Source organism: Phodopus roborovskii, unplaced genomic scaffold (genome assembly GCF_943737965.1).
Source record: "Phodopus roborovskii unplaced genomic scaffold, PHOROB, whole genome shotgun sequence".
NCBI classification, from domain to species: Eukaryota; Metazoa; Chordata; class Mammalia; order Rodentia; family Cricetidae; genus Phodopus; species Phodopus roborovskii.
The window spans coordinates 2,620,775-2,638,208 of record NW_026126616.1 but is presented as its reverse complement, the minus strand read 5'-3'; positions in this window follow the sequence as shown (position 1 = coordinate 2,638,208).

Genomic DNA, 17,434 nt, shown 5'->3' with positions numbered 1-17,434 from the left:
AACACAAGAGCCACCCGCCCAGAACCCACCATGCTGGTTCCAAGGTCTTGGCTTTGAGTGTTCAGTATCATGATGGGGGTGTAATTCTACTGCTCTCACATGGGGTTAGATCCCCAGTGTCACACAGACAGAGCATGCTGGTGCACACCTGTGATCCCCTGGGAGGTAGGGGCAGGAAGGTCACAAGTTCAAAGTTACCCTTGGCTACACAGCAAGTTCAAGACAAAACTCTTGGCTGGGTAGGTCTGTTTAAGCCATTCAGACAACCTATGGTTTTGTTGTGTATGTCCATGTTTGCGAGGATGCTGTGTGCGTGTGTGTGCGCGCGCGTGTGCATTTGAGTGGGCAGGCCAAAGGGTGACGTCAGGGTGTCCTCCTCTGTCACTGCCCAGCTTCTTCCCCTCCTCCTCCTTATTCTCCTTTTCTTGAGACGGGTCTCTCGATAAACTGTTTCAGTCAGACTGCTGGCCAAGGGAGCCCCTGAGGTCTGCCTATCTCTATCCCCAGCACTGGGGTGACAGGGGCATGTCACCACACCTGGCTTTTTATGTGAGTGCTGGGGATCCAAACTCAGATTTCTGTGTGTGCACAGCAAACACCTTTCCCCGAGCTATCCCCCCAGCCCCTGGCTCATGGCATTCGGTCCCAGCATACAGCCTGTGTGTCTCTGGAAAGAACAATGAACTGCAGATCCCGGGCTCATGCAAAGGACGGTGTCTTCTAAACGGCTAGAGTCTCGAAACAGGCAATACTGGTGGTAAAAGGTCACAGGAAGCTTGCTATCTAGCAGCAGAGCCCAGCACAGTGCCTGGAAAAAGAAAGGCCACCCAACTTGGGAGAAGCCCATAATGGCCTATAAAATTGTGGTGCGTGAATGCCAGGGCGTGACTCAGTGTGGGAGTTGAAAAGGTTTCGTTCTCAAAGAATACACTAGGTCCGTATGTAGATGACAGTCACGTGATGAGCAGGAGGACTGTGCAACAAACTCAAAAACAGTGGCTGGTGTACAATCCATGCTGTAGCATCTGTAAGATTTATAAATGATACGATTAAAAAAAAATACTTTTTAGGGCTGGGGGGTGTGGCTTAGCTGGTAGAGGGATTGCCTGGAATGCACGAAGTCCTGGGTTTTCCAGCACCAAGTGGTGATTCAGACAGTCCCAGAGCAGAGCTTCGAAGTGGAGGCAGAAGGGTAAGCATTCAAGACCTTGTCCCATCCAATTTCAAGCCAGCCATGGACACTTGAAACTCTGGAAAACACAAAGAAGTACAAAGGGGAAAGGCAGAAAAGCATACGCTTCCTGCTACCGAGAGCTGCTTCAGGCAAACGAAAGTCAATATACTTACTTTTTTCTGTGTGACATCACTGTCCTAGTGAGGAATTATTGATGCAGTTATCTCCATGTTGGATGGATTTTGATATTTTTGTATGTCTGTGAAGTTGTTACCACACCCTGGATAGATAATGGATACACTCACTTCTTCCTAAACTTTGCCCAGACTTGTATAACCCATTGTTGTCTTTCTGTCCCTCACCCCTGCGCCAGGCAGCCATTGGTCTGCTGTGTGTTGGGGTGATTCTAGAGCTTACCATAAGGTAGTGTACACTCTTTTGTCTCTTCTGCGGAATGCTCACCCCTGTGGCCCAGCTACCACAGAGCACTTCTAGCTAGCTATGGGGACAGTCCTATTAGCTCCCACTATCCAATTAGAAACCAGTGTGTTGCCACTGTGAATGTCCCAGCCCCCACAGCCTGCGCACTGAGGCCACAAGAGACATTTCAAGGAGATGTGCAGAAGAGAGCCAAACCTGGCCGCTGGCTCACCATAGAACGGTGGGAGGTCATCCAGGCGGGTCACCTCATCCTGCACTGCTTTGTGACACCGGAGCCACCTCGGATCCGCCCTGCAGGACAGTTACCTGTTAGAGTAACTGCTCTTGTAATCTTTGGTAGTGAAGCGTTCCCTTTGCTGAGGAAGAGGGAACTCTCAAACTCTGACCCCATGTCTGGCCCACAACAGTCCCCAACTTCCTCTGCGCCTTGTGCCTCTGTGGTGAGGGATGTGGGTGTGGTCTCATGTCCCTGCAGCATCTGGTCTCTGATACATTCATTGCTGCTTGTCCGGTCATCTCTTCTTGTCTTTTCTCCAGAACGGGCCCCCTGTGTGTGTAAAACTCAGTTCCCAGCTGCATGACCGCAAATGCTCTGGAGTCTATGGCGCCCCTTCTCAACCTGTGGGGCTTGACCCCCTTTGTTGAACGACCCTTTCAATACCACCAGAAAACATAGATACTGACACTGTGGCTCATATCAGAAGCAAAATTACAGTTATGAGGTAGCAAGGAAAACGATTTTATGGTGGGGTCGCTACCTCGTGGGGAACTGTGTTGAGGCCTGCAGCGTTAGGGGCGGGGAGAAGCACTGGCCTAGGGCTTTGCCGGGAAGGGTGCAGAGCATTGCAAGACACATGATGGTGACACAGAACCACATGGGGTCATATCTGAGAAGCCCTGGGACCCTCGAGGCTGTCCCGGAAGATGGGGACAGACTCCAGTGCCGGAAGCATCCCTGGTGAGTGGGAGGAGGAGCCTGCTGAGGGGTGTGTGACTTGCCTGTGCCTGTGACAGGTGGTGGCATGGCGTCAGGCCGTAGGCAGCACACAGGCTGGGTGTTCAGGAAGAAGACCCAGGCGCCCAGGAAGAGATGGAGGTGCCCGGAGAGGAAGTGAAGGACAGCGAGTCCCACTGAGTGACAGCCTTTACCGTGGGACATGGCGAGCTGGCTTTGTGACCTGCGTCGTCTAAAACCCATGTCTGGCCCGTGTCTAGGAACCTCAGGTTGGCAGGCTCCGGGCCCCAGCATGGATTGGCTTTGGCCTTGGCAACAGGCAGGTCTGGGTTCTGCTTGTTCGTGTACCCCACCCTCATCCCTGCCATTTTAAGGTGAATTTCTGGTGTATGGGTACTGGTCTTCTTCAGAAATCCTCTCAGGCCACTTGGAAAGTGAGCTAACACGATCGTAGCAACAATAACAAGTATCTGAGTTTCCTCTTTGCCAAGCTAAAGGCCTTGGTGACACCATTAGCTCATGTCATTTCAACTTGGGTCATAATAGGAATTTTCTGGACTATTGATACTGAAACTAAAATAAAATTATGCCCCTGGGTGTTGTGGTTCACACCTATGATCTTAACACTTGGGAAGTAGAGGCAGAAGCAAGAAGCTGCTCAGGTTCAAGGCCAGCCTGGGTACATAGTGAATATCAGACCATCCTTGGTGGTTTGAAAGAAGATGGCCCCCAAAGGGAGGGGCACTATTGGAGGTGTGGCCTTGCTGGAGGAAGTGTGTCACTGTGGGGGGTGGGCTCTGAGGTCTTCTTTGCTCCAGCTTCTCTCAGTGTGACACAGAGACCATGTCCTGTTACCTTCTGATCAAGATGTAGCCAGCACCGTGTCTGCCTGCACACCGCCAGACTCCCTGTCATGAAGATGATGGACTGAACCTCTGAAACTGTGAGCTTTATGACAGTTTTCCTTTATGAGAGTTGCCGTGGTTACGGTGTCTCTCACAGCAATAGAAATTCTGAGACAGCATCCAAGGCAACATAGCAAAGTTGTATCACAAAAAACAAAAACAAACAAAAAACCAGAATAATAAGTACCCACTTAAAGTATAAAACTTAAAAAAAAAAAATTAACAGGGGAAACGCACAAAGCGCGGGTGTCTGCTCAGTGAGTTATCACAGACAATTGGCGCGACTCACCAGATCCCAGGGAGAAGCGTGGGATCCTCATCTCTAACGCTATCATCTTCCCCCAAGGTAGTGGCTATCTGGATCTTTCCTAAGTTGCTACTGTGCAAGACGCATCCACCAGTGTCATGGTCCTTACTGTCTGGCAGTCCGTCATCTGACTGCACAGCATTTAAAATAGTTTATTTGGGCTGGCAAGAAGGCTCAGTGGATAAGGATACTTGCCACCAAGCCTGAGTTCAATCCTCGGCTCACATCGTGGGAAGAGGGAACAGCAAATAAATATAATTGGATTTTTATAAAGTGTTTCTCTCTCTCTCCAAGGCTCTCCAAAGCTCGAAGGCTTCTGTTGTGTGTGTGTGTGTCCTGCTGTATGTGTGGCTTCAGCAGCAAACGGCGTTACTAGCTGAGCTGAGCCACCACACCAGCCCAGCCATCCTATATTTGAGGTAATTGTTCTGCTATTGATAAAGTTTCTCTACTCACTGTCAAAATTCTGCCTTCTAATATAGACATGCGCCTCAGTGGTTGTGTACGTTGCCCATGACTTAGCCCTAAACTGTATTTGTTTCTGGAAGTGACATGTCCAATTCCTCTCAGTTCCTATCTAACAAGTATTTTTTAAAAAACTTGTGGCGCACACCTTTAATCCTAGCATTTGGGAGGCAGGTGGAGCTCTGAGTTCGAGGCCAGCCTGGTCTACAGAGAGAGTTGCAGGACAGGCTCCAAAGCCACAGAGAAACCCTGTTTCAAAAAACAAACACCCCTACAGTGTTCCAGTCATGGTTCTGGTGGTTAAGAGAGGATAGCCTAGAGCCCCAGGCGGGCATCTGTGGTTGGCCCGTTCATTCCCTCCCCCTTCCTCCATTTTGGTTTAACTATTGCTGACTTCTCCCTGTCGCCTCAAGTCTGATGTCCTTTCCTATAGCGAGTGGTCTATCGCCCCTGGGAGCACTGGTCACGGCACTCTGAAGGAGGACTAAGTTGTGCCTGCCTCTTCCCCTTGAGCTCCTGAAGGGCCAGGACCCTTCCTTCCCTTAGTGGCTGGCTGTTTTGGCCCTGGTAGATTGTCAGCATAATTTAAACAAACCGTCAAATGTAATGCACAGGCTTGTCCTCTGAGCACTTGGGAGGCTGAGGTGGGCCTGTTGCTATGAGTTTGAGGTACAGCATGGGCTACATAATTAGCTGCTTGGGTAGCGGGGAGAGAGAGAGAGTCAGAGAGATACACAGAGAGACACACAGAGAGAGAGACAGAGAGAAACAGAGACTGAGAAACACACACAGAGAAACAGAGACAGGAAGACAGAGACTAAGACTTCTGCTGTGTGTGTGATGTTGCATTCTGGTGGATGCATGCCCAAAGAAGTCAGACACCCAGCAGCTGCAGTTAGCATACCAAGAATTGAGCCCTCACCTTGATAGCACAACCATTCCCGATAGATTTTGGGGTCACTTGGGCACGTGGCAGGTGTAAGGGATAAGGATGCCAGACACAGTCTGAGCCAATACCCTGGCCTCTGCAGAGCCCCTGCTTTCTCCTCGGTTAGATGGGAAGAGTGAGGATTGTCCTTGCAGCGTATTTAGGCAGCTCCAAAGTAGAGGCAGGCAAGTGTCTGGGGCCTAGTAACGGCTGCTCTTCCATAATCAGCTTGCGAGGCAATTTTCCTATTCTACCACATTCAATCAGTGTTGCACCTGGGAAGGGAAAGGTGGTCATTATGGTCAATTTACAGACGAGGAAATGAGGCACCGAGGGCATTGGGAGCTCACCTATGGCAACTGGGTCAGCATCACGCCTAGGACAGAGACTGTGACCATTTCAGACCACACTGCCCACGCTGTTACCCTGATAGACTGGGGTCAGAGCCTTCTAAGTGGTGTTTGCACAGGCTACAAACACGTGTCTTTACCTGCTGCTTCTGCCCAGTTCCTGGTTCCAGAAGAGAGAGAGTCAGAGCCAAATTCAGCTTCCTTTGAAGTCCAGATTCTGTTCTCTGGCTATCCTGGTGGGGCCTCGGGGAAAATGAATTATTTCCTTATCTTGCAGCAGAAAACAACCACTGGGAGATCACAGCTCATGGTGTGGGAGGCTGAGAGAACACTGACGATCAACCGAACGGAGAAATTCAAGTCCAAGTTTACCGATGAGAAAACGAGTCGCTAGGTTCATTCGTTTGTTTCTTTAACAAATACGCATTGAATGCCTATGCTGTGTTTATGTGGAGGCGTCACTCTAAGCAAGACATCGAATAGGAGAACAGATTGGAGATCTGCAGAAAAACAGATGACAGGTCAGTTCAAATGGCGACGAAGGGACACATAGAAAATAAAACCAGGCCCCCGCTGCCCCTAGTGAGGAGCTAAGGAGACCAGGACAAGGAAAAGTCAGCCTTGTGTGAATCTAGGGCATCCAGGGGGAGGGGGCAACCTGGAACACACAGAATCCTAGAAAAGATCAGCCTTGCACGCTAACGGTCAAGGCTGGGGCAGGGGTTCGGAGCCCAACAACATAGGACTTCGTTAGTTAGGGGCAGCAGACTCTGATGACCACCTGCTCTCACCCCGGGCTCTGGCCCATCCTTATTTCCTGGTAATCCTTCTGTGGCTGTCTGTAATAATGCAGTTTAGCAGTGTGTGGTGGTGCCCGAAAGTTCAGGAGCGGGGAGGCTGAGGCAGGAGAATCATGATTTCAAAGACCAGCCTGGGCTACATAGAGAGACTGACTTAAAAAACAAAACTAAACCAACAGCCAACTAAGCCAACTAAGGTGATCATGGCTGGGCCAATCAGATTGCAGGAGAATTCTTTCTGGGCCGTCAGGAAGTAAGATGGACACATGCCCAGTTGCAGAAGGGAAGGCTGAGGTCCCAGAAGTTGGAGGTGGTGGCATGAACCTGATGCTCTTGGCTAATTCTGCTGCACAGTTACGAGTCTGTCACGCAGGCTGATTTCAGGACTGGCTTGGTTAAAATTCAACACTCTGAACATAACCTGGTTGTAAACATGTGTCTTCTCATCTACCTAGCATTGGCTTAGTTAAATCTGGGCAGGAAGGGCGAGTCCTTTCTTCTCTATCACGTTCTTGCCGAGAGTCACCGAGTCAGGTCCTTATACCGGCCTAGCCAACCCTTTCCTAGCTGTGTGCCGCTTTCTCAGGTTAATCTCATGCAGCTGACCTTGGGAAGGGGAAAGATTTGCTTCAAGATGCCTGGCTGGCGACAGGCAGGACAGAACTCCGAGCCTACTACTGTGTACTCTGAGGCATGCAAGGTGGGCGCCCACGAACAAGAATTGTTTGTTCTCTGTGAGCAGGATCACTCCCAGCTGGATCTGGGGCTCCAGAAACACATCCCGCTGTTCCTAATTAGTATTCACTACTATCCTGCAGCTGATCAGCATGCATCCTTAATTTTATTTTCAGAGCCTAGAATAGTCATTATCATAAAGAGATTACTTAACATCTCCAATATTCCTGATCTGAACTCACAGAATAAGATTTTTCTTCCAGATACCCGTCACTCAACTCACTTTTTTTTGGGGGTGGGGGGATATCACCAACCCCTACACAGGCCACAGTAAGAAGGCTCTTTGATGGCATAATATTAATGTCATGGCATCCATGGCTCACATGGCTCACATTTACAATCAAGCTTCACCTGGTGTGTGGTACACGCCTTTAATCCCATCACTCAGGAGGCAGAGGCAGGCGGATCTCAGAGTTCGAGGCCAGTCTGGTCTACTGAGTAAGTGCCAGGAAAGCCAGGGCTACACAGAGAAGCACTGTCTTGAAAGAAAAAAAAAAAGAAAAACAAACAAACAAACAAACAAGAAAACCCAAACCCAATCCCCAAACAAAAACACTCAGATCAACACCAGATGCCAGAGCCTACTGTGTTCAGTTGTTGCCTGGGAAAATCAAATGTGTGTCAGTCTTGGCTCAAGGGTTACTACTTTTTCATCTTAAGATCATTACAGCCAGACATGGTAGCACCCACTACAGTCTCACCCTTGGGGGGGGGGAGAGTCAAGGAGGATATCTTTGGCTACATAGCAAGTTCAAAGCCAGGCAGGGCTTTACTGCCTTGGTTTTTAAAAATAAAGGCCATGAGTATTTTTTTAAGGATGCCCAGTATTTCATAGAAATTTCAGAAAGGCTGAGAAGCAGGCATGTGCCTAGTCAATATGTACATATGAGCCCGTGGAGCTGTTCTAGGAAAGACATTTTCATTTCCCGCCTACAGTGAGCTGAATGGTGGCCACTGAAAAGGTATGTCTGCACCAAAAGTCTGGAATCTGTAAATGTGGCTTGATTTGGGGAATGTTCTGGCAGATATAAGTTATAACTATAGACCTATACTAATATATATAGATGTTGGTTACCCTGGACTATCTGAGTGAACCCTAAATCCAATAACAGGTGTCTCTTTAAGAGTTAGAAAATTTCATCCCGGCACTTGGAAGGCAGAGGCTGGTGGATCTCTCTCTCTCTCTCTGAGTTTGTGACCAGCCTGGTCTACAAAGCAAGTACCAGGGCAGCCAGGACAACACTGAGGGACCCTGTCTCGAAAACAAGACAAGAGAGTCAGGAAACGAGGCAACACAGAGTCAAACACAACAACAGCCAGGGGTTGGGGTTGTATGTGCTCAAGCTAGCGAATTCCCGGAGCCACCAGGAGCTGGAAGAGGCCAAGGAGGACTCTCACAGAGCATCTGGAAGGCGCCAACCTCTGCTGACACCTTGACTCTGGACTGTGAATCTACATTTCTGTCGTCTTAAGTCACCCAATTCAAGATGGTTTGTTACACTGCCACTTGGCACGAATCCATGGCTCACCTAGAGGGCTCTGGGACTGGCTCCCACAGGCTTCCCAGCTGCCCCGAGCCCGACTTCTGCCACCATGCCTGAGTAGCAGAGCCTGCAGGGTGCTGGGAGAGCAAGGCTGGCTCCCCTGCCTGAGTGGGATGATAGAATATGCTGGGAAGCCCTGAACATGGCTGCTGTCCCCGTAAAGTGGACCCAACTCACTGAGAGTCACCTGGGCTACCGTAACAAAATGCCATTTGCTTAAACAGCACGTACTCTGAAAGCCGAAGCGCACGGTTAAGTAGCCAGCAAGACTGGCTTCTGATGAGACTTGCAGTCAGCTCTTCTCTCGCTGCGTCCTCATATGGCCTTTCCTCTGGGCATGCGCACAGACCGGTTGTTTTTCTTATGACTCTAGGCCCGTTGGATTAGGGCCCGCCTTCCTGGCCTTATTTAGCGCTGATTTCTACCTGGAAGGGTTTGTTTATGCAGTCAGGAAGCAGAGAGTAACGCACAGTGGTGCTCAGCTCACGTCCTCCTCTTTGGTCAGTGTGGTACCCAAGTGCATGGGAATACGCCGCTCACACACAGGATGGGCGCCCCGTTCATTGCATCCTTACACACACCCCCAAGCGTGTGTTCTATGATTTTTAACCCAGCCAAGCTGACAGCAAACAGTAACCGTCACAGGGTCCTGTCTCCAAACACATTCACATCGATGATGAGGAGATCAGTAATCAAGCTGTGTACGTCACCGCTCACTCCCCGAAACTGCAGCTAGTCTGAGGCATGTGTGGACCCAAACCAGGACTATCTCCTCCTCCATCTCTTGACTCCACCCGGGTCAGATCTGAACATTGTCTTAGCTCTGTTTTCTGTTGCTGTGATACAATCCTCTGATAAAAGTAACAAAGAAGAAGAAAGGGCCTTGTCAGATCACCATTTCAGGGTCCAGTCTCAGCAAGGAAAGTCAGAATGCAGGAGTGAGCGAGCACTGGTCACATCCACAGCCAGGAGCAAAGGCATGCTAGAGGCGCGGCTCAGGGGGCGCTATGCTATCACCCACAGGATAACAGGGCCCCGGACCTGAGTAGGCAGGCATGCAGACCTTAGCACAGCTGACTCCATGATGGCTGTAAAACTCAGCACGTGGACAGCACCACCTACCAGAACAAAAACAAAGACCTGATCCATCAAAGTCCATAGCTCTGGGAAAGTCTCTAAATGCACTCACCTTGCTTTTTGGCTTCTGTAGTTCTGCTTCAGGCTAACTGTTCTTGTTAACTGAAGTACGCCAATCCAGAGCATGGTTTTTGTGCTTAAAAGCTCACAATGAGGAAGGCTCGGTGCTACACTGGGATCCTGAACACCCAGCATAGCTGCCAGCAGATTAATAAAGACTTTCTTTTGGCTGAAACCCACATCCACACTGTCTCCTCTGGTGACTACCCCATAACAGCAGACAGGTCTTCCCATCGACCACCATTCCCCCCTGGATGTGCCCATGGGCCGACCTAGACAGTCTCTCACCGGGACCCCTTTCCAAAGTGATTCTAGATTGTGTCAAATTGACAATTAAAACAAACAAACAAACAAACAAAAAATAAAACCCAACCAGACAAACAAGCCAAAATAAAATAAAACATAACTTTCTCAGACATTTTGATCACAACACACGGAGAAAGAAGAAAACTTCTTAAATGATAGAAATACTCATCCTTGACTGGCCCTTGGATCCTTTGTTTTAATGTGCTGCCTGGGGGGGGGAGGGGCCACAGATGGGGAGAAATGGGCCAAGTCCTCTGAGCCTGGGTCCCTGTTGTTGTGTGGACCTCTCCATGGAGACCTGCCATGTGTAACAGCCTGGGATTTTGGCTACAAGCATCAGGCAGAAAGAGAGTTTTGGAAAAGATGTTCCCACCCGACAGGTGAGTAAACCGAGCCTTAATAATGGCACTAGCTGATTCTCCAAAGGCAAATAAACTGTGTCCACTTGAGTCCAAAGCCTGAGATATCACAGTGTGGTACCTCAGCCCCATTTCCGAGACAAAGAACTTCCCAAGAGAATGCAAAGGGATCCTACTACCAGCAACACATGGGTATCGCCTTATTCCACCCTTCTGGCATAAAGGGAAAGCTTTATTTACTAAAACGGTGTCTTACATCTTTGGTTTACCCTGGTAGCCGTTGAACTTAAATGTTTGCCATATTCAATTATCAAACTAGTTATTTTTGTGTGAGGGGGAAATCTCCCATATTTTTTGGTTCATGTCACTGAACTTTGGTGAGGTCATCTTAGCAGTTTGTGTTGACTGTTAGCAAAGAAGCTAAAGCTCCTTTCTTTCATTTATCAAATAGGTTTTCAACCTTCATTTCACAGTGTTCACTTTCCTTTGATTGATATCTAGGAGTTTTGCATTTTAAGGGTAAATACTGAACAACAATTTCCCAGGCTGCCTACACCACTCAGCACGAGAGATTGGTGGGAAGAATCTCTACCCTGAGTATTTGGGTGATTCCTATTTTGGGATCCCCTGTCCCTTCACAGTGCTTGGGGGTCCGAAGGTTCATGGGGAAAGCTTTTCATCTAGAGAGGGGGTCACAAACCACTCAGAGAGGATGGCTTTTCACCACCCAGGGCGCAAGGGGAGACTAAGGGGGGAGCTGTATACGCAGCTGCTGCCCGTGTACCCTCCCAGTGCCCTGTTTAAACAACCGTTTGCAGGGAGGAAGGAGATGTGCCTGGGGAACCCTGAGCAAAGATGAGAGCCTGAGGACCACGCAAGTCCATTTAACTCCTTGCTGCCCGTCTCTCTCCTCTTCTGCGTCTAGAACCTCTGCCCTCTGCAGCTGTGAGGGCGGTTGTCACTGTGCTATCAAGAAGACACAGAAACTCGGTAGATCCACTCTAAAGTATGGGTCCTGGCGTGGCACACCCTTGGTTCAGATCCCACCTCTGCCATATAATAACTGTCAGTCCTTGGATATTTGCAAGGCTTGGTTTTTCTTGTGTGTGAGAGAGGTGTACTCAAGCGTGCTAGCCATGAGGGTCAGTGGTTGGTTAGTGACACCTCGGTTCAGGTAAAATGCGCCATAAAGTCCCGAAAAGGAATCAGTCATTACCTCACGTGGCAAGATGAATTTCAAGGGGCTGAGGAGATGCTAATGGTTTGCCTGGAATGCATGGGGCTCTGAGATTCGTGCCTAGAAGTCATGTAAAAAGCTGGGCATGGTAGTGTGCTATTGTAATCTCAGAGCTGGGGAAACTGAGACACCAGGATCCCTGGGGCTTACTGGCCAGCCAGCCTAGCCTACTCACTCAGCTCCAGGTTACTAAGAGACCCTGTCTTACAACAGGGTAGATGGTACAGAAGGGATGACGCCCAAGGTTGACCTCTGGCACACACACACACACACACACACACACACACACACACACACGCGGGGGGGGGAAGGGAGAGAGAGAAATACATTTCCAAATATTTTTTAAAATTTCACCAAGTGGAGAAATCAACAGGCTCTGTACAGTACGATCCATGTATACGAAACCCTTGAAAAGGCAAAACTCCAACGAAGATGTTTAGTGGCTGCTGACACCCTGGGTCTAGGTTGGAGTCAGCTGTTGAGGGCAAACTGGGAAGTTTCTGGACTGGTGTAAAGTTTTTCCAGGACCCACACTCCCTTCCACAGTCTCACCATATAGCACCAGCCAGCCTCCAACTTAAAGCAATCCCCTGCCTCAGCCTCTTGAGTACTAGGGTTCCAAATATGTACCATTACACCAGCCTCCTTGGTATGTTAATTTGGCCCTGGCACCACGTCACAGAAAGTCCTCCTGGTCATGCATTGGCCACATCGATTGTTCACGCAAAGCCACCTGCTGGGCACCTCAGTCTTTCAAACTCCCTCAGGCAAGTGGGTCAGTAGCCTCTGAACCATACTCAGAGTACTGTAACCCCGGTGAGAACAAAGCCAGTAGGCCGAGTCCCTGCCTACCCTGGCATCAAGGAGAGCTGCTCCTCAAAGCAAAGGGTGGGGACGATACTCAAGGCTCCCTTCTCAGACCTCACCTAAAGCCTATTTTCTCTCCCTGGAATGATAGCGCTGGGTGTCAAGGTTTTGACACTGGAAGCCATTCTGGAATTCCCAGGGTAGGCCAAGGCAGTGCAAAGTCTGCTTGGAAGAGAGCAGGGGGTGGAGGGGTTTAAAAAAAATAAGGCGGGGTACAAGGAGCAAACACAGGTGAGTATTCCAATAAATAGAGAAGGGAATGTCAGCGTGAGCTCCGGAAAGGTACACTGCTGTTCGGTCACAGTGAGAGGGTGTGTGTGTGTGTGTGTGTGTGTGTGTGTGTGTGTCCCAGAGGGCTGATCTGTTAGGGGAATCCGGGTGGCAGGGTTGAAACAGCAGCCACCAGGTGGAGGAAGTCAGGCGTAATGTCAGGTCAGGGAAGTGATGTCACCTGCCTCCTGCCTCACAGGGGCACCGGAAGCTGAGGGTGACCCTGGAGTACTGGTGCCACCAGGGTTCTAGCTTTGTGACCCTCCATCTGTCTGTCAGGTCTGTGCCCCTGGGAGCATGATGTCACCCTTCTCTGCCTCAGTTTCCACCTCTGTAAAAAGGAGCATGGGGAAAGGAAATGCACAATAGCTCTTGGGATGTGGCTGTGCCTAGAGAGCGGTGGCTCCAACTGAGAGAGGGCAGAATACGCGGGCATCGAGTTGTAGGTGCGAGTCTACAGACTTTGATGGAAGGTCGAGGGCTCCCATGGAGGTTAGGGCCCAACGTGGAAACTGGGTAAAACTTACTTGTGGGGAAGGAAGACAAGTTAGGGGAGTGATTTCTGGGCTGTTTGAGAGATGAAAGTTTTAGTGGGCTTGGGGTAGAGCGTGAGGTCATTGGCGGGATCTCTGGGTAGAGCCTGAGCTTCATTGGCGGGATCTCTGGGGTAGAACGTGAGTGTCATTGGCGGGATCTCTGGGGTAGAGCCTGAGCTTCATTGGCGGGATCTCTGGGAAGAGCCTGAGCTTCATTGGCGGGATCTCTGGGGTAGAGCCTGAGCTTCATTGGCGGGATCTCTGGGTAGAGCCTGAGCTTCATTGGCGGGATCTCTGGGGTAGAGCCTGAGCTTCATTGGCGGGATCTCTGGGTAGAGCCTGAGCTTCATTGGCGGGATCTCTGGGGCCTGGGCTGGGGAGAGGAATGAAGGTAGAGTCTGAAGTGACACAGAATAGGTGGGCATTTCTTCTACCATCCTGTGCTCACCGTTTCTGTCTTCTCTTATTTCCTCCCTGCTCATTTCCTCGCCTCTGTTCCTTCCTCCATCTCTCTCTCCCCAATCTTCCCGTTCCTTTCTCCCTCCCCTCTTACCCTCCCCTCCCCCTTTCCAGTCTGGTTCTGAAAAGCTGGCAAGGAGGGCTTGCTCTCAGGGCCATGTTGTGAGTGACCCATTTGTGTATTCGCGGTTTACCTACCTGTAGAAAATTTATACCCCAAACCTCCCGGTGCTGCAGGCAAATGGTTTTTAATTCAGCTCCACAAATATTGACTGTGCTCAGGCTAACTGAGTGTACTTTGTACTGGAGGTGTGGGAGAGATGCAAATGGGAAAACCTGGCCCTTGGAGGAGCCAGTGGGGGGTGGGCAGCCCGTGTTGGTATGAGACACATTCACCGTCTTCCTGGAAGATGCTGAAGGGCCCTCTGTCTCCCATGTACTCTGGGGCCTTTTCTCGCTCCAACAAAGTGCAGAAAGGGGCATTGTGCCAGTTTTGGAAGATCTAGACAGGACAGTACATTGTGGGCAGAATCTACAGGCATGAGGCTGAGCTCAGCCGTGCGGACTGGAGGAACTGTGTATACATTTGTCTGCTCGCTGCTCACAAAAAGGCATTAGCTGGAGCTGTGGGCTTTTGAGTCTGTTTCTTTCTTATTGATTTTACAAGATAGGTGGTGTAAGTGGGACTTCCTGCTCCACCAGGGTTTGCCTTTTATTTTTCTTTTCCTGCAGAGACTCGCTAAGCTTCCAGCTGTGCAGGGTTCACTCTTAGGAAAGCGATCAAGTCAGGTCCCATCATGGCAATGAGTTCAGTGCCATCTTCGGGAAAGCCGGGAAAAAGGGAGTGTAGAGAAATGAGATCTGAAGAGCGAGCAGGGGAATGGCCGTGAAGGCTGCTCCTCACTCATGTTCCCCTTGTGGTTCAGAAGAGGACCACACTTCCTGACCCCAATGTGATGCTGGGCAGCCTTGTGACAGGTCCTGGCCAATAAATGAAGCTCAGAAACCACATGTAGTCCTTGAGGGCTAGATGACTTAATTTGGTGAGACTTCCCAAGAGCCCCTGCTTCTCAGGCCTTGCAAACAGTATCATTCTAGAGCAGCAGTTCTTAACCTGTGGGTCTCGACCCCTTTGGAGGAGGTTGAATGACCCTTTCACAGGGGTCACATAAGACCATTGGAAAACACAGATATTTACATTAAAATTCATAGCAGTAGCACACTTATAGTTATGAAGTAGCAATGAAGCAATTTTACGGTTGGGGGTCACCACGACACGAGGAACTGTGTTAAAAGGTGGCAGCGTTAGGAATGCTGAGCGTCACTCTTTGGAAGGTGCTGCTGGCTTCAACTGTGAAACACACCCCAAGCGTAACCCTTCTGCCCATCCATGGCAGATAAATAGCAGGCGGAGCTGTAGCCCAGTTGCTTTAAGTCCCTGAAGGTAGGGATTCTCTGTCATTGCCTATGCAACTTTGCCTGTCTTATCGGGAACATTGGGGAAACATTATTTCGGGACTAGAGCTTGAACCCAGGACCTCATGCATGGTAGGCATGTGCTCTACCACCCAGCTCCTGAAGCCCGACTCTAGAGGCAGTCTTCCTCCTCTGGCTCAGCATTGAGAAGATACGACCCTTTTCCTTCTCCATATCTTATCAGGAAACCGGCCTTTGTCTTGTCAGTATCTGTAGGCCTGCACAAGGAAAGGGGCAAGGTGGACAACTACTTCGTCGTAGTTGGTGACTTACGCTTGACACGGGGGTAAGAATTGGAGCCTTTCCCCTCACTGCCAATGAGCTGAGGACAAGTGTCACAGACCATTGGCACAGGCCACGATCACACACGAGAGAGGGCCCTACCTTAGCCTCCTAGTACAAGAGAACAATGGCTCCTCCTCTGTGGCTCCTGTGCACTGTGTACCAGTCATTGTACAGGACACCAGAGTTGGGTGCAGGCCTGAGCTCTGTCTATAGGGTACAAGGCACAATGGCTGGAGGAGTGCGTGTGTGTGCACGTGTGTGTGTACGTGTGTGTGTGTGTGTGTACACTGCAGAGGAGGGGAGAGAGAACTCCAGTGAGAACTGAGAGGACACACCCGTCACTGTGAGAGCCATACTGTAATGCTGTATGCAGGGACAACCCAGGTTTTGAGGATGCAAGAACAGATGCCCAGTAAGTACATAATCAAACTCAAGCTTCCAAAACCCTGATTTCTTACTTCTTACTTGGACATGTAACTTCCAGGCTTGGCAGTGTTTTTTTGTTTTTTTTCCCTGTCCCAGGAGGAAGGACAGTGGAATGAAATGCATGCAAAACCTTTCTTTGCTGTACTTTGTAAAAAAAAAACAAAAAACAAAAAACAAAAAAAACCAAAACCCAGGGGTTAAAGAAGACCCTGGTACCAGTCCCCCTGAAGGCACTGTCTGGGCATGCCCCTGCAAGGAGCCCCATTCTCCTCCCACACACTTGGTGGGGAGGGGAACCTTGCCTATTCTTCACATCATATGGGGTACTCCCTGGAGGGTGGATCAGAGCAAGTCTAGCTTTGCCACCTTCAGCAAGCAAGGCATTCATAAACGAGGATAAATGGATACAGTACTGACTGGCTGCATAAATACCTCGCTGTAATTGACTGTCTCTGGTAATCACGTGGAGGTTGCTGACTTTCTCTGCTGGGGGAAAAAACTTCAGAAGTGGATCACGTGGAGGTTGCTGACTTTCTCTGCTGGGGGAAAAAACTTCAGAAGTGGAGGTTGCGTATGTAAATGCTTGGATCAGAAAGCAAGGTGTGTGTCTGTCAAATCTGAATCCATTACACTCAGATTCAACACGAATTTATCAATGCCTCTGTAAAGAGATGCATTGGAAGGAACAATATCTTATTTTTATTATGAATCGAGACAGTGCTGTAAATTCATTTAGTGATAAGTCACAAAAGTCAGGCTTTACAATAACATTGCTTTTTCTGGAATAAAAGTGATCTTACCACCGACCTGCACGCCCCTTATTGATCCACGGCCACCTAACCGCGTGGAGCCCAACATTTTAAAACATTTTACACAATGCAAGAAAGCAGCGCCATCTTTCTCTCTACCTGCCAAGGCTAAGCTGCCCCCTTCCCACACACTTTGTTGGACTTTTAGGGGCGCCTTTTCACATCCGGCCAGCTGGCTCTTATGCACTACGGATACATTACAGAGAGCTCTACCCGTTGGTGAGACAGGTTTAGAACCCACAAGGCCCCCGTTTTCCTCGAGGGGTGCGGGTGAGGGCGCGTGGCAGGAAGGCGCAGCTGTCGCCAGACGCTCGGTTGCAGTGCAGTTTCCCTAACCTTGACTTTAGGTCCGCTCTCTTTAACCTCTTTGCAAAAGGAGCCCTCAAGATGAGCTGCCCTGGGGGGTTAAAGAGAAAGGAAGGGAAGGAAAGGCCTGGTTGTGGTCATCGTGAAAAGGGCACTCGCTCTCAGGAGAGAGCTTGGGGCAACTTCCCCTACCAAACCGCCCAGGGATTTTCGCGTGCCACAGAGCCCCCATTCGCCACGGCCACCTAAGGTCTTCCCACACGCGAGGATGGGTGGCAGCGCTAAGGCGATCTTATT